The sequence below is a fragment of the Strigops habroptila genome, chromosome 6, assembly GCF_004027225.2.
Source record: "Strigops habroptila isolate Jane chromosome 6, bStrHab1.2.pri, whole genome shotgun sequence".
Lineage (NCBI taxonomy): Eukaryota > Metazoa > Chordata > Aves > Psittaciformes > Psittacidae > Strigops > Strigops habroptila.
Window position 1 is genome coordinate 15,494,577 of NC_044282.2, and position 15,346 is coordinate 15,509,922.

A 15,346-nucleotide genomic window follows, 5' to 3' on the forward strand; every position below is an offset into this window, starting at 1 on the left:
TGCCCCAGGCAAGAAGGTCTGAAGAGCTTTAACCCAAGCTAACTCCCAAACAAGCAACACTATTGTTTGACAGCTATAGCTGTTTGAACCACAGAACCAAGTGTACCGTGGCTCTCCTTTACTAAGATTCTTCCCCTCCTGCCAGCTACATACCAAATTATGAGGGACCACAGGCCCTGCACCTGCAGATCCCAGCAGCTGAACTGCCTGTACTGCTTGTCTCCGTGTTGCAGTACAGCTTGCACATTACTTGTATTCTGGAAATACTACAGAAAATAATTAGACAAGCAGGTCTGCCATGCTAAGCAAACAGCACTGATAAACTCTTCAGCTTCCCACAGGTCCTAGCACCCCTAGGTAAGGTCTTAAACTACACCATAATGGTACACCTCTGTTCCATCTTTGCACTCCATGCTTATTCACTTCTGCCTCTCTCCGTTGCTTTCTGCTCCTATGAATCCTTGCACCTTCCAGCTGTTGCTGTGTCCATTCTGGTGCTGTATGCCATTCAGACTCCCTTCATCAGAGTCCTTCAGATAACCTCAAAATTGCCATGAAACAGCACTACATAGTCATAACAAGCAGAGAGTAGAAGTTAGCATTTGAATTCTGCCGGATCAATAGCATGTGACACAAGTTAATATATGATACTGCAGCTAGTATGAAAAGCCTCACAAGATTTTCCAGCAACACGTTTCTCCACATACCCAACCAGCTTGATTTGCTGTGCATGTTATTACCACCCACACCTACAACATGGTTATCTCTCCCCAACATCTTATCATAGCTGATTTACTGGTAAATTAAATTTACCTAAATTAAAGAGTAACATGTGCCCTCAGCTCTCTGCAGCAGATCACAACTTCTTCCTGGCTCTCATTTTTTTGAGGACACCATGCAGAGTTTCATCTCTTTTTCTGAGCAGCAGCTAACTTGCTACCAGACACGGTTTCTGCTTGATAGTCCTTATTTTATTTACCCTGGAAAAAGTCATGCAAGATTCAGGCAAATGATTAAGTGGGACCATGCTTTTTCTTATTTTCTCCTGCAGCCTAGACTGTCACATTCTTTAATGACATCTTTATGAATGCTGTGCACTTTGGTGCTGTGTGTTACCTACCAGATATCGAATGCAATGTACAAAAGCAGGATACCAAAGCACTTGTGATGCCAGTGTGTCCATAAATACCTGTTTTCTCTCTTTGTTTTCCTTTTTTGATGTGGGTATTTGGATAACTTAGAAATGAAAATTATATTCTGCTCTAAGTGATCATTCTTATCAGACAGCATGAAAAGGGTACTTCTTATCCTTTCTACTGCTGCATGCTTTGCTGACTCATGAGCACATATCCTTTAATTTATCTGTTATAAATCCTGGTATGTGTATTCATTATGGACTAGGATTGTTTGTGCAAATAAATTATGATTCCCTTGGAAAAACGAAACCAAAACGAGATACCAATCAAACACACGGTCACAGCTCTTAAACGGATAAGTAATACTGGATTCACTCCAGGGGCTTTTGCTTTGTGTTAACAAGTTAACCCAGTAGCTGCTCAGTGTTCTGTGTTGCTCAGGACAAGAAATGCTCTGTGAATGCTCCTTCTTGCAGGTGTTGCCTCGTGAATGGTTGATGATTCCATTTCAGCCCATAAATTTGATATGCACTTCTGCATGCTGAATTGTATAAATTGAAAAGCGCTGTGTGACTTACCACTCCTAATAGAATAATCATTCAAAAGACGCAAGCGAAGTTGGAGTATGTGTACCAGAGCAAAGATGTATATTTTTTATCTCAGAAATTAAAGACCTAAGGAAATAGCACTCTGTCTGTCTACTCAGAAGTCAGACACAATTTCAGTTCTTGTGTTAAAATTACCCCTTTGCTTACTCCAAACCAAGAATTCCAGAGAAACAGAGCATTTTAAGTGGTTACAGAAAGGAAAAGTCCCACAGAAGCATGGCAGAGAATGAAAATCAGCTCTGAAGACTATGTAAGCGGCTGTGTCATGATTCCACTTGCGCCATTAGGGTGAGATTTCTTATTTACTAAGTGGGAATTGACTGAGAGTGCTGCAAGTCTCATTTCCTCAGCAAGTCCTCTATTGGTGACCATGAGACAAGAGGTAGACAATAGCCATGTCTGCTGGTTTGCATTCTTGACTGGAAATAGCTCTGTGCTGAACTCTGTAAACTCCATGTATGCTAAAGATGCAGCTGTCTTCATGAAGCCATTCCACACAGGATTGAAACAGTGTCACAAAGATGGTAGGTGTCCGCATATGCTCAGATGATGAAGAGGTGACAAGCGGTTTAAATGGATTTGCTCTTTTGGAATGTGGTGCTTAAACCCTACCTAGATCATACTCTAGTACCAACACATGCATATGCATATCTATGGGATCTAGGCTTTATTGCAGATATTTTAGGCAAGATTTTACATTAAATGTCATGCTGGTATTTACTGGAACAGTCATCTCCGGACTTAAAATTTCATGCTAGCTATTGAATAGGCTGTTCTTCAGGACTGGGGGAAGAAGAAAAGCAACTCTGAAATGCGAGAACTAACTTTTTAAAACAAAAATATTCCACATACAGGAAATTCAGCTGACAAGCTTCTCCCTTCATTATATGGGTTTATGAAAGGACATTCCTCTCAAGTTCCCTGCCCTTTATAGAAAATTACGCAGAGATTAATATTACCTACTAAAATGATCATCCCAAATCTAAGAGTAGTTGCCCAAACAGCCCAATACTTAATAAACCAGACCTTGTTATATATGTATAGATAAGTTTCATGAAATAATGAAATTTTATACTGCCTTAGGAATACTGTGCCTAGGAAATAATACATAAAATACCTCCCTGGGCTATTCTGAACACATTCTTATTGCCTTCTTTGGTGTCCCCTGGTATCCCCTTTTGAGATATGGTCCCAAGCTACTAACAGACAAAATATCAAAATGTTAGTCATACAGCTTTATCACAACAGGAAAGCTACAATTCAACCCATTTTAGGAATACTAATCAATAACATTTAAAGTAACATTTGAGTCTCACTGATGGTAAATAATCCCTTCAGACTTCATAGATCGGTCTGTTCTATTCTGCTCCTTGCATGTCAGCACACAGGAGTTCACCATACTTGAATTGCAAATAAATGGCATAAATGTTAAACATGTTTCTGTGTGTTATTTTCATTGGCATCAGTCTTAGCAATATTTTAGAGATGGAAGAACTTTTACAAGCCTCAGCAGGGCTGCAAGAAAACACACATTTCCCCTGTTTGATTGCCAGAATGGAGAACTAGCTTTATTCAAGTTCTGATCTTTTCCTTGCAATCCTCGTTAGCCTGATCTGGCTCTTAACTGACCACTGAGTACTGGTGCAACCATCCTCTTTATAATCCCAGACAGTCACCAGCATCCTACATGTCTGTCTCTGGCAAGCTGGAAGAGACTTTTCCAAAGGCTTCACAAGATGCTTGTTGCAAGTGCTAACTAGGCAACACTGTGGAAGAAGCTGATGTGGCCTTCTATATCACACATCTTAGAAAACAAACTAGATCTGCTACCTAAGCATCCACTGTGAAATTAAACAGAGGACTGCTTAGAGCTCTGAGCTACTGGTGCTGCACCAGAGGAGAAAACTTGGAAGTTAGCTCATACTCTAGGAGAACTTTTGTGTGTTGTAGGCACATTTAGTTAACCAACATTTGTCTGTACTCTCTAATTTAGGGCAATCTCTTCAGGCTGAGGAGCCCATGTCTGCATTTTTTTTGGCACACTGAAGCCTCCCGCTGACTGCCAGGAGGGCTGTTAGGTCCAGCACACATGAAGATTGAAGCATTTTGTCCCTTCAGGAATGGTGCTGCTGACTGCAGTGCTAGGAATACAAAACTTTGTCTTGAAGACAGGACAAAACAACTCCCTAGGAAAACAGATGTGACAGTTACCATCCTGTGTAGCTTTGCAAGGCCTGCTGGTGTTGCCTGCTACAGCACCTAGATGTACAGAATTGCCCACAGCAGAGCCAGAGACATGCTTCTTACACAACCTACTCTTCAAAGAACCTCAGGAACAAAGACCTGATCATCACAATTAATTCAAAGGTGATCTTATCTTTTATTTCATAAAAGGAATCATTGGTAACTCCATTTCTGTGAGGAAAAGGTTAAATCTGAACAGCTTTTTGTGCCAAATTCTTCATTTTAAACACAATTAGTGTCCATTGGTACCTAAGACTAATTCATGTAATAGCAGCTGCAGCAATGATTATTTTTGTTTTGCCACCTGAGAAAAATTTACACTGAAATGTGGACTAAGGCTATGTCGAAGGTAAAATAAATAAACCATCATAGCCAATGCCAGCCAAGAAAATAAGATCCAGCACAGCAATCCTCTGTACTGTTGAACCACTCACTCTCTGGTTTTCACATTCTCAGCTTGTGCAGATTTTTACTTTATAAACTCAAATGTCTGCTGGGACTTGGAGTAGAAGAAAAGTTGTGGTTAAACACTTTTTCTGTCCATCCCCGTTCTTTGAATAATCAGATGTAAAAGAAACGAACTATAAAGTCTCTCTTCCAGCAGTGAGAGTATCATGAAATAAATTGCAGTTAATCTGTAGCAACAGAACTGTCCGTTTCTTCCAGGCAGATGAACTATAAAATATGCAGTAATGCTTACAGCACTTGCTAATTATTTAACAGAGGGATTTTTGACATGAAACACATTTAAAAATGGAAAAGCTTCACTAGTCCTGACCAGAACATTTAAAATAGATTTTTATCAATGATAATTCAGCTGAAACCTACACAGTATTATAGACAGACTCTTGTGCAGAATGTTGTTCTTAACAACAAAAAATAACAAACCATGGTATCGTGTATCACTAGCCTGAAGCTGAAAGGATTTCTAAAGACTGGCCAGGAAGCAGCAGTGCCAAGACTGGGAGGGGATTTCCAGTTCCACCTTGTCTGAACTTCAAGTCACTCACGTGCCTCCCAGTTTCTCTGTGCCTCAGTTTACTCAGCCTTAGCAGCAATCTTTGTACACCCTGTGAAACTCTGGAGCTGAGGTGCTGCAACACACCAAAATTTCCACTGAGTGTTATTTACAGTAACATTTTATTGTTCATCATTCAGCATCCTCTTTCCTCAAGTATCCTAAAGTCTGGGTTTTGCTGGGGTTTGGTTTTTCTTTTTCATTGGAGCTGCACAAATCCATTTATCAGCCAGCTGTCCCTATGTCCCTCTTTTGAGCTGGTGCCACCACTTCAGCAGCATCCATCCATCTTCCCCTGCAGTGTGTGCTCCTTTCCTAGAGGCTGTAAATTTCACCTGCCATTAATATTGCTCATTCACCATGGTTGTTTAGGAGAAAAAAAGGACTATGAGGAAAAGTTGACATTACTAGTTGTCTTCTTTCTCCAGACCTTTCTTAAACACATATGTAGGACTGATAGTGAGGAGGGGTCATGGATTGCAGTCTCCCAGGGTCTCAGGAAGACAACTAGAAAAAATTACTGATGATCAAGAATTGAACAGATTAATAGTTTGGTTAGCTGCAAAAAGAGAGAGAAGATTGAAGGTACACATGCTCACAGTCTTCAGAATACATAAATTCTATGGTAAAAAGGAAGGGAAAGATCTGTTCTCTACGTGAATACAGCAAGAAGTAATGGGGTTAAACTGCAGCTAAGGAGTTTCTAATTGGAGGCAACAGAAAACTGTCCTATGCTAAAGAAAGTGGAGCACTAGAAGAGATGCCTGAGGAGGTTATAAAATTCTGTCCATGAAGATCTTTGCATAATTGGGATATTTACCAGAAAAGAGATAAGGAGATTGCATCATGCTTTATGGTAGTAAAATCACAGGATGAACCAGATGAACTCTTCACATTCCTTTCTATCCCAGTAAGTTTATGCCATAGCTATGAAATCCAGAAAAACCCGATGACCTTCGTTCTTCAACTCACATATATTAATACACACTCCAACAAACTTAAGGTTTGTATTACTCTAGGCCAAGGGCTCTGTCCATTCCAGCAGTTCTTGCCCCAAAATACTCACACTCATTTTACAAAGCAAACCATGTTCAATCTTGCAGATGAGAGTGAATGCCTCCCACTTTCCTTTTTCACCCAAAATCCAATGGCCTAAATTGCATTTGGGTGGAAGATTTTCTTCTCAATACAAATCTGATCATAAAATTATAGAACCATAGAATGGTTTGGGTTGGAAGGGACCTTAAAGATCATGGGATCATGGGACACCTTCCACTAGACCAGGTTGCTCAAAGCCCCGTCCAGCCTGGCCTTGAACACTGCCAGGGATGGAGCAGCCACAGCTTCTCTGGGCAGCCTGTGCCAGTGCCTCAGCACCCTCACAGTAAAGAACTTCTTCCTTATATCTAATCTAAATCTGCCCTTTGTCATTTTAAAGCCATTCCCCTCTTGTCCTGTCACTCTGTGCTCTTGTAAAAAGCCCCTCTCCAGCTTTCTTGTCAGCCCCTTTAGGTACTGGAAGGCTGCTTTAAGGTCCCCTGAGCCTCCTCTTCTCCAAGCTGAGTTCCAAGCATGTGAGCAAATCTGGAGCAGGACCACCACAAACACCTCTGGCCAGCTTTTAATCTCTTGTTAATGCTGGTCTGATATTTCAGAGGAAGGTGACACTTCTCCAAGTCACCCTAGAAGTTAACACATCCAGTGACCCTTTGGAGAAAGTTCAATCAAAATCACAAAAAATATATTTTCTGAGCCTTGCAAGCAACTCACAGAAAATCTGGATTGTGGCATTAATAGACAAATACAATACATAAACAACATACTGAGTGCAGTGAGGTAATCTTTATTCCAAGCAGCTTTCCAAATAGAAAAAACAAGGGAATGCCAACAGGACTGAAAAGGCACAGAATCAGTTCCTGAAAGGGGCTTTCAGATTCTTCCATCTGACTCTCAGTGAAAGAACGTCCTTAAAAGAAAATCAGATTCACCTTGAGGACCCCAAGTTATGACATGCCTTCCCCTCCCTGCTCAGAAGCCACCTCCATGGTCAGCCTTCCTTTGATGTCTCCTACCTCTGTTGCCACATCCCGCCACCACGATGAAACATCATTTCAATGGCAGCTCCTTCACACATTACAGTCAGGACTTTTCATCCTTCCTTGGGGGTACCAACTCCTCACTCCAGCTTTAATTGCTAAGTACTAGGTCAAATCTGCCTTCTCATACTAATCGTGACTGTGAGTTTATGAAACTCCACCATGAAACAGCACAGACTGTTTGCTCCCACTGTCCTGTTGGGAAGCTGCTGAGACCTTCAGTCCCCTGGTTGCCAGCAACCTCCTTCTTCCTGGTTTTCAGTCCCAATTTCCCCATGATAAATCTTCTCTGACACCAGCAATGTTCAGCTCAGTAACATTTTGTGTGTTCAGCTTACCATACCCCAGCACTGCTTTTAGGAAACCACCTCCACAAATCACCACACCTTATGTCCTTCTGCAGCCATATAACTGAATACACACCTTTGGGCAACCAAAACACCTGTAGATACAGGCCAAAACCTATGGTCATGGCACACATCCATCTGCAAACCGAGAAAAACTTGCAGTCTGTTACCTGATGTTTGTGTGCACTCCCATCACGAGTGACACACCATTGTGTGATGGGAGATGCCTGTATTTTGGTATTGGGCATCAGGCTGCAGCCAGGGTGATTACATACCTCAGGTTGAACAAGTCGACTTCAATCCTGCTTTTCAGCCTTTATTCAGCTCAAGACGACGAGCTCCAGGACAGGTCCCCAGCATACCGAAGCGCACAGCAAATTACATTTTCTGCCAAGACAGACCAGTGCATTTGGATCTTAGTTTTGCTCATCTTCTTCTGTTGTAACATAGCACCATTTTGACTCTATCTGTGACCGCTGCACTGGGAAGACAATAGAGAACAGACCACTTGCGGCCAAAAGCATCTATCAAGTTTTAGCACCTGAAAGTCCTCCTTGGACTTGTTAATGCTAATCTGATCACTTGGACATGACCTGCTGTAACCACAATCAGAAACGCAGAAGGAAAATTAGCCAGATGTCTGTACCTACTAATGGTACGCTTTGTGGCCCAAACATGCACCTTTAAACCAGTGCCATCCGTCGGGGATTCCCCTCCCGTGGCACTCCCTCAGGGTCAAAGCCAGGCAGCTCCAGCACAACAAGCCGTAAGCCGTCTTCCTTGAAGGCACGGTGCAAAGGATGAAACTCAATGCACTTAATTGCTTTTGCAACCCGTGGGGAGGCCCTGGACGTGAATCAGAGCAGCGAAGAAAGGTACTGTGAGGTAACCCCTCCCCCGAACAGTTGCGGAAGTATTCTTAATGCAGAGAGCAGCCCTTTCGCCTCCTCTTTAAGAGCTGGCTTAGCCTAAAACTCCACAACTAGCAAGCCTACCTGCCTGTGCTCTGCCTCAGCGTGCGCGTGCCAACACCCCGAAATTAACCCACACCGTGCAGGCGCTCAGCGCCACCGGGACAAGCGTACTGCTCCGGCTCAGCGGGCAGCCGGATCCCGTAGCGCGGGGATGTTTCGGCAGGGCCGCTCACCTCCCTACCTCCCTCCCTCCCGCCCGCCCTGTGCTTAACGCGGCCTGACAGGCGCGGCCGCCGCCTCGCTGCCAACCGCCCCGCTCCCCCTCGCCCCCCTCCCGCCGCCAACCGCCGGCCCCGCTGACATCACCGACATGGATTTAAATAGCACCGCAGCCCCCTGCCTCCCGGATACAGATCGCCCCATTGGCGGCGGCGGCAGCCTATGGCAGCGCCGCGCCGCTCCCCTCCGCCAATGGCAGAGCCGCCGCCGCCGAGCGCCTCCCCTGTCGCTAAGGGAGGGAAATACATCGCGGCGCGGCGCGCTGTCAGGTGCGCGGGCAGTGCTGCACCCGGCCGCCCGCCTGCGGGACGGGGATGGGGACCGGCCGTGGGGCGGGTTGGGTGCGCTGCCCTCCTTGGTTTTTATCCGCGCTGGGCCAGCTGCTGCAGCCAGCCGCGGAGCGCGGCGGGGAGCGGTGGGGGAGCGGGGAAGGTAGCAGTTTTCGCCTTTGTTTTAAGGGCTCCAGGGGCGGTGGAATGCAGGGCGGGTATCGGGCGGAGAGGAGCTCTGTTCCGCTGCTTCCCCGGGTAACGCTTAGAAAGGGAGAGACGGGCCGTGGGGCTCGCCGGGCTGCGGGGGCTTGGCGGGCATAAGACAGCAGAGGGATGAGAAACGCACCTGGTGGTGGTCGTGGTGGTGTTAGGGGAGGGAGGCAAAGAGACGGAAAGGGGCTGGGTGCCCCGCACGCAGCCGGAGCCCGTGGATGTTTGCTCCCCGCCGAGCCGCAATGGATGCTGCCCGCCGCTGCCGCCGAGGGAGAGCTGCTCGCCAGGAGCCGGGGACGGGGGTTTCCTCTTCGGCAACGCTCCGGTGAACGCAGGCTCTGCGGCCGGCCGCACAGATAGGTTGCATGGCAGCCACGGCTCGGGCAAATAGGTAAACACCGCTGTGTAGATGTGCTGTTTGGAGAGGGGAAAATAAATAAATAATACATTAAAAATACGCGGATATTGGGCCTGGCTCTGCACGGGGATATGGAATAGCCTCTTCTCCTTCGCCTTGTGCGGCGGCGAGATGCAGTGTGACGAAAATGAGATCCCTAGGTGAGGCGAGTTGGATACCTGCTGGGTCGTGCTTCGCCAGAACTACCTGGGTCTTTCCCTGCCGTGCCGCAGCCTGTCACTGCGGGGCCTGTCCTAAAAGCAGACTTTCATCTGTATGCTTAAGAGCTGCATAGTACTGTGGAGCACCCAAAAATCAGTTACATTCCGAACTCTGAAAAATTAACTCATTTCATTTCACTCGCTGCCAAGCTTACAAGCTTGAAAGGAGAATGTATAAAACCACTGTGCCATCAAGCCGTAACAGGATTGCTTAAAGCATTTCTGCTTGGTTACTGTTTACTGCTTCACACCCTCCAAATATTTCTGACTTGTTTCTTTCCCTTATCCACAATGTGTTGATACGTTGCCTGAATATCCTAAAGATGTCGGCATGCATACTCAAAAGGCAAATGCGTGTGTAAGAATTGTAGGCAAAACAGAGCAGGATTGAGGCATTACTTGGATTTAATCTCGGTTTCTGTCTCTGCCTATGTTTTAGAGCAAGGTAATGAACTTTCTGCCTTGCTGCTTTTCTTCCCCTTTTTCCCATTTATCCTCAAATTAAGAACAAAACTTAAGTCACAGTTTTGTTGAGTTTTTTTTTTTTTTTTAGATAAAAAATTCCTATGCAATGTGAAACATCAATTATTGTAGGAGAAGCTGCAGGTACTTACTATAGAGGCCCTGCTAAAAGTAAAAATAAGAAGAATACTTTACCCTTCCCCGAGACAAAACCACCGAGTTACCAGAAATCTGAGGTGCCTAGCTGTGTATGTTTGTGTGATGTGATGAAGTTTGTGTCAAGGTTTTTCCCTTTGGGAGAGGGAAGCCTGTAATAAGAACACATCCTCCTCTCTCTCTCCCCCCCTCCTTCCCCCCCCACTCCCCCCCCCGTTTCTGTTTCCTCCTTCTTCTTACCTGTTATCCCTCTCAGTGAAGGATGAGGACTGTGAAGCCTTGTTTCCCCTTCTGTTGCAGAACTCCTTGGATGAATCGGAAGTAGGCGCCGGGAGCATTTGGTGATGTCCGTGGGAGGAAGGCACAAAACACCAAGGCCCCATTCCCTCCATCTTGAGCCTTCCGTGGTGATTTGCAGGCAGCACAGGGAAGTATGAAACACTGAGGGACTGAAGTCAGTGTTTAAACCTGACTTCAGCGTAAGCAGAGGACCAGGGCTAGAATAGCAGAAGTACTTAAGGTGCCTCTTTTTAAAGTTCTCTTTTGCATATCTAAAGATTAAGGAGCTGTTTAGAAAAGATGATGCTCCCCATGTGTTTGTATTTACTGTCTTAACAGAGGATGGTGGTTTGCGTTATCTTACCTGCTAGATATAGGTCTTGGGTAAACCTGTATCACCTTGCTGATTTCAGGGGAGCTGTATTGATTTGAGTTAGTTAAGGAACTAACCCAGCTAAGTTTTAAATAATTGGAATAATATTCTCCCTCTCTTCCAGTAAGATTTGCCCTTCATTTTACTTGTGTTTCATAATCCTCCTAGCTCTCTATTTCATCATTACAAGGCCAATATCTCTATAGCTCTATTGTAAAAAAAAAAAAAAAAGAGGAAGAGGAAAAAACCCCTTAAAAGATTGTATTTTTACAATCCGATCTTTATTTTCATGTTTAAATAGATTTAGTGCACAAGCTAATCCTTTTTTTATTTTAACAGTCCAATTTAGTTTCGTTTACTTACACTGGTATTTTTTAGAGCCAGAAGCTCTCAGGAAGAGAATGTGTTCGATGTACCAGAACCCTTTAGGGTTTTGATAAAAGACATGATATCATGAGTACCATCTCCACTTCTGTTATTCTTATATAGTAGTGACAAGATTGAATCACCATTTTTAGCTATTCTTCAACAGAATTCATAATCTATCAAGGTGTCAGCTCAACAGCAGTTTTCTTTTCACACTAATGTGAACCAGAAGGTCCAGCTATCACTGATTTTGACAATTTTATTACATCTGAGACTTCATGATTTGCAGAAGTTTGAAGAAAATTAATTGTGAGACCTATTATATTTTTCTAAAGATGTGCAAACCACTAAATATGTCATCTAAATAATTTCAAACTCATTTGTACTGGATAACGTTGCTAAGTTAGGTGTTTTATAAGCCTTGACGCATAAGCACTATTAAATATTTGTATGACAAACAAGTATAAACTGAAATGTGGGTCCTGTATTTTTTTTTATGCCTCAGATTGCCCTCTGTGTTGTTACATAATGCATCATAAAGAAATACGTGCCTTCATTCTCTTTAAATCTCTCCGGCATGGATAGTGCTTCCGTCAAGTCCTAGTTATGCAAGTCCTTGCTACTGTTAATAGCTGTCAGCCTTGCATGGTTACTTAAAAAACAAGATAACCATGGACTTCTTGTGAAGCTCCTTGTATTTCTGGAATTTACAGTGAGTCAGTTCAAGGTGCGTTGCTCCCTTTCTCAACTATAAACTGAATTGTTATGAACAAATAGTTTTCCCCCCATTAGAAGAAAGTCCCATTCATTCCAGTATATCACAAAGTAGTCTGTTTTTTTGTTTAGTTGTGTCTATAAACATATTATGGTATGAGTATCTGAATGGACTTCTCCAGGGTCAAAACACAGTGGAATAGACCAGAATGCAGTAATATTCTGAATGTCCACTGGAAAATGCAGGCATGTAACTAGTGAAAAAATACGTAGCATAGTAGAAAATCTGTGACCGTTCTAGCAAAGTGATTAGATAACAAAAAAATCCATATAGGTATGAAGTACTATTATTTAAAGTAAAATATATGTGATACAGTATAAGCAGCATTCAAGTGAAATTGATGAGACATCTATATAGAACAGAAAGAATCATCTTTTAAAGCTGTTACGTTATGATGTTCTGTATTTCTTTACTTGGGAAGTGGAATTTTCCTCGTCTTTTTTGTAAAGGCATAAAATTAACAACAAGCACTTTAGAGAATTAGGTGCACTGCCTGATTTGTGGGTTTGTTCGTTTACTTTTCCTCTACCAAACACAGAGCTCATCTGTGCAAAAAAATCAGGAGAAACCTGTCTCGGTTTTCCAGTATCACGAAGATCTTTCCAAGTACCCTGTCCTTTAACAAGGCCTCAGTTTTAAAGATACTGAAATAGGAATATCTCAAAATGTGTAATACTGAATATATAAAGAAAAATTTTGCTCTCATTTTATATCTGTAGAAGTGTAAAAGTGTACAAGTAGTAACTCAGTGATGTGTCACTGGGAAAGGAGGGATTTGTTTCATATTCTACTAATAGGTCTATTAGTTTATCAATCTTCTATTGCATTTTTACATTATTTTTACCTTTTTGTTGCTTTTGTAAATTTGGGGGTACTAGCTTATTTGTTTATTTCCCTTTTGTAATAATTACAAATATTTGTAATTATTTTGAAGGGTTTGACTATATTCTCTTTAGGTTTTAGTATGACACATATAGAAAATATTTTTTTATTTCTTTTGCAAACAGTATGTTGGTGGGAGGAGGTCTGCACTGTAAAATAGCATATCTACTAAATTGTACTCCAGTGGGAGATTAAGCAAGAAAGAGCAGAATGGCTGAGACAAATCATTTGTCACAGATGTTCATGCAGTTCTCATGTTTTATTTTAAGCTGGATTCATCAAACCCGATAAGGAGTAATTTCTGTATGATGTGAAGTTCCCATACAAGGAGACTAAATGGGTTAACTTTAAACGGTGATTTGAAAATGCAGAGTTATTTTCAATATGGGAAATGCTACTGGACAGTTGACAGCTTGATTTGGTAGCCAAAGTGGACGCAATGAAGTAAATTGGAGAATGCTATTTTTTGTGGTGTTTAAAATATGTCATCTCAGAGGTAAGAAGGAAAATGCATCACAAATATATTGCTGTGGAGCAGAGTTACTTTAGCTACAAGATGCCTTTGTCTACGAAGCACAAATATTTTACCATAAATGTTTGAATTACCTAGATTATAAAGGGTACCGATGCTGTTGGAGAGCAAGCATGAAATCATAGATGTTGATGTGATAACCTCTAATATTGAAGTGGCATTTACTGACTGCTTTTACAGTATTTCATAAGTCTATAACATAAGTTTCTTAATATAAACCTAGTGAAAATGCACGAGGTAAGCACTAGTGTAATGTTTACTTCAGGTTTTTTAGATAGGCTGATTATTATATTTTATAAAGTAGAATATGAATGAGAAGGCCCGAGAATAAGATTACTTGAAAAAGGGGCTTTAAAAAAATTAATATCAGACCCATTTTAGTTTGTATTAGTTGCTTTTTAATGTTATTTTCCCTTTTGTAAATTTTTTTCCATCTCTTTTCCTTCAGAAATATTATGACCCTGCCCCAAAAAGGAGAAATATAATGGCTACAATTAGCTTCTGTTTACTGGAGCAAGATGATGTTTTCCCAAACTGAAATGTATGCATTAATTTGCTAGACTTCCAGCCATTTTTACCTATGGCGTTTCTGAGAAATAGACAGCGATGTCCATTGTAATGCAGCTTATTATAGTATAGTAGCTGTAATCTAGCATTTTTCTCTTCGGCAGCCAAATATTCAGAACTGTCAGACTGTTTGCTTTTAAGTACCTGAAGGCTGAATCAGGACACATATTTTTGATACAATAAGTTTGGCTTTTCAATTTGTACTTCCTTTTGAGTTTTGTAAGTAAATGCTGCATAGACTGATTATCAGAAAAATTGAGGCTTACATAATCAAGCCATACATTTTTCTACTCTCTCCCTTCCCCCAGTTAGCTTTCATTTTACCCTGAAAAATGAAAAATTTTGAATAGAAAATTGCTGTGACATACTGATTATATACACATTTTCATGAGACTGCATAGCCAAGCTATTTGTGTTTAGTAAAAGAAAGCAGCAAGCAAAGTATTAAAACCTTGAGATGGCTAAACTTTACAGTAATCATTAAATACAGCATTGTCTAGTATGATGCACCTTGCTGTGTAGCATTGAGTCTTTTTTCTTTGCATAGGGAATTAAGGTGCTTCTGTGTATTCCTTATTTAGAATAAGAAAAATAAGAACGTCATACCCCATTTTTTTTACTCATCGTAAAGCTGGTGCTCCTTCGTAAGAGAGTTGGTTTTAATACCCAGCTTTCAGGGGATAAGCAGTGGTGGTTGTTGACAAACTATATAGCAAACAAATCAAAACTCTGTCCTGCTAGATAATTACAAATTGAATGAATTACAAAGAATAATATTAAAATTTTACCTAAATATGTTAACATGAGCTCTTACCCATAGGTGGCAGTCAGCTTTCACTGTAGTAGGGATGCCAAACTTTTGGTTCACGGCATTCATACTTGGGCTGAAATAATTTTGATGGGGTATGCGTATGTGCATGTACGTAAGTATGTGCATGTCTGTGTGTTGGGAGAGGGAAAATGAGATAAAATCAACCCTAAAATTAATTAGTAATTAGGACGAATCTGAATTGCTATATATATAAGCAAAAGGAATTGTCATATTCCGGAGAAAAGATCCAGGTATTTTTTAAACCACACAAATAATTTTTTATCTGTCCACTGCTGACTTTCATCTAAATGAAGTAGTGATAATTCAGAAATGAGCAAGTACACCTACAAATTGAGCGGAAAGGCAAGTATTTCACCAGCCTTAGAGAACATGTCCCT

General features: G+C 41.9%; 1 long non-coding RNA gene across 2 annotated transcripts in view; it reads right to left on the minus strand.

Moving 5' to 3' along the window:
• The window catches only part of LOC115609273, a 19,074-nt gene extending 10,396 nt beyond the window's left edge, over nt 1-8,678 (minus strand). The window contains exons 1-2 of one of the 2 annotated variants that reach the window (XR_004389925.1): nt 8,445-8,678; nt 7,725-7,836 (exon numbers count right to left, since the gene is read on the minus strand). This is a non-coding gene — a long non-coding RNA (uncharacterized LOC115609273). Of the gene's footprint in view, nt 1-7,724; nt 7,983-8,444 lie in introns of those variants that run through there. The other variant, XR_003991795.1, reaches the window with a different exon arrangement.
• Between the last annotated feature and the right edge of the window lie 6,668 nt (nt 8,679-15,346).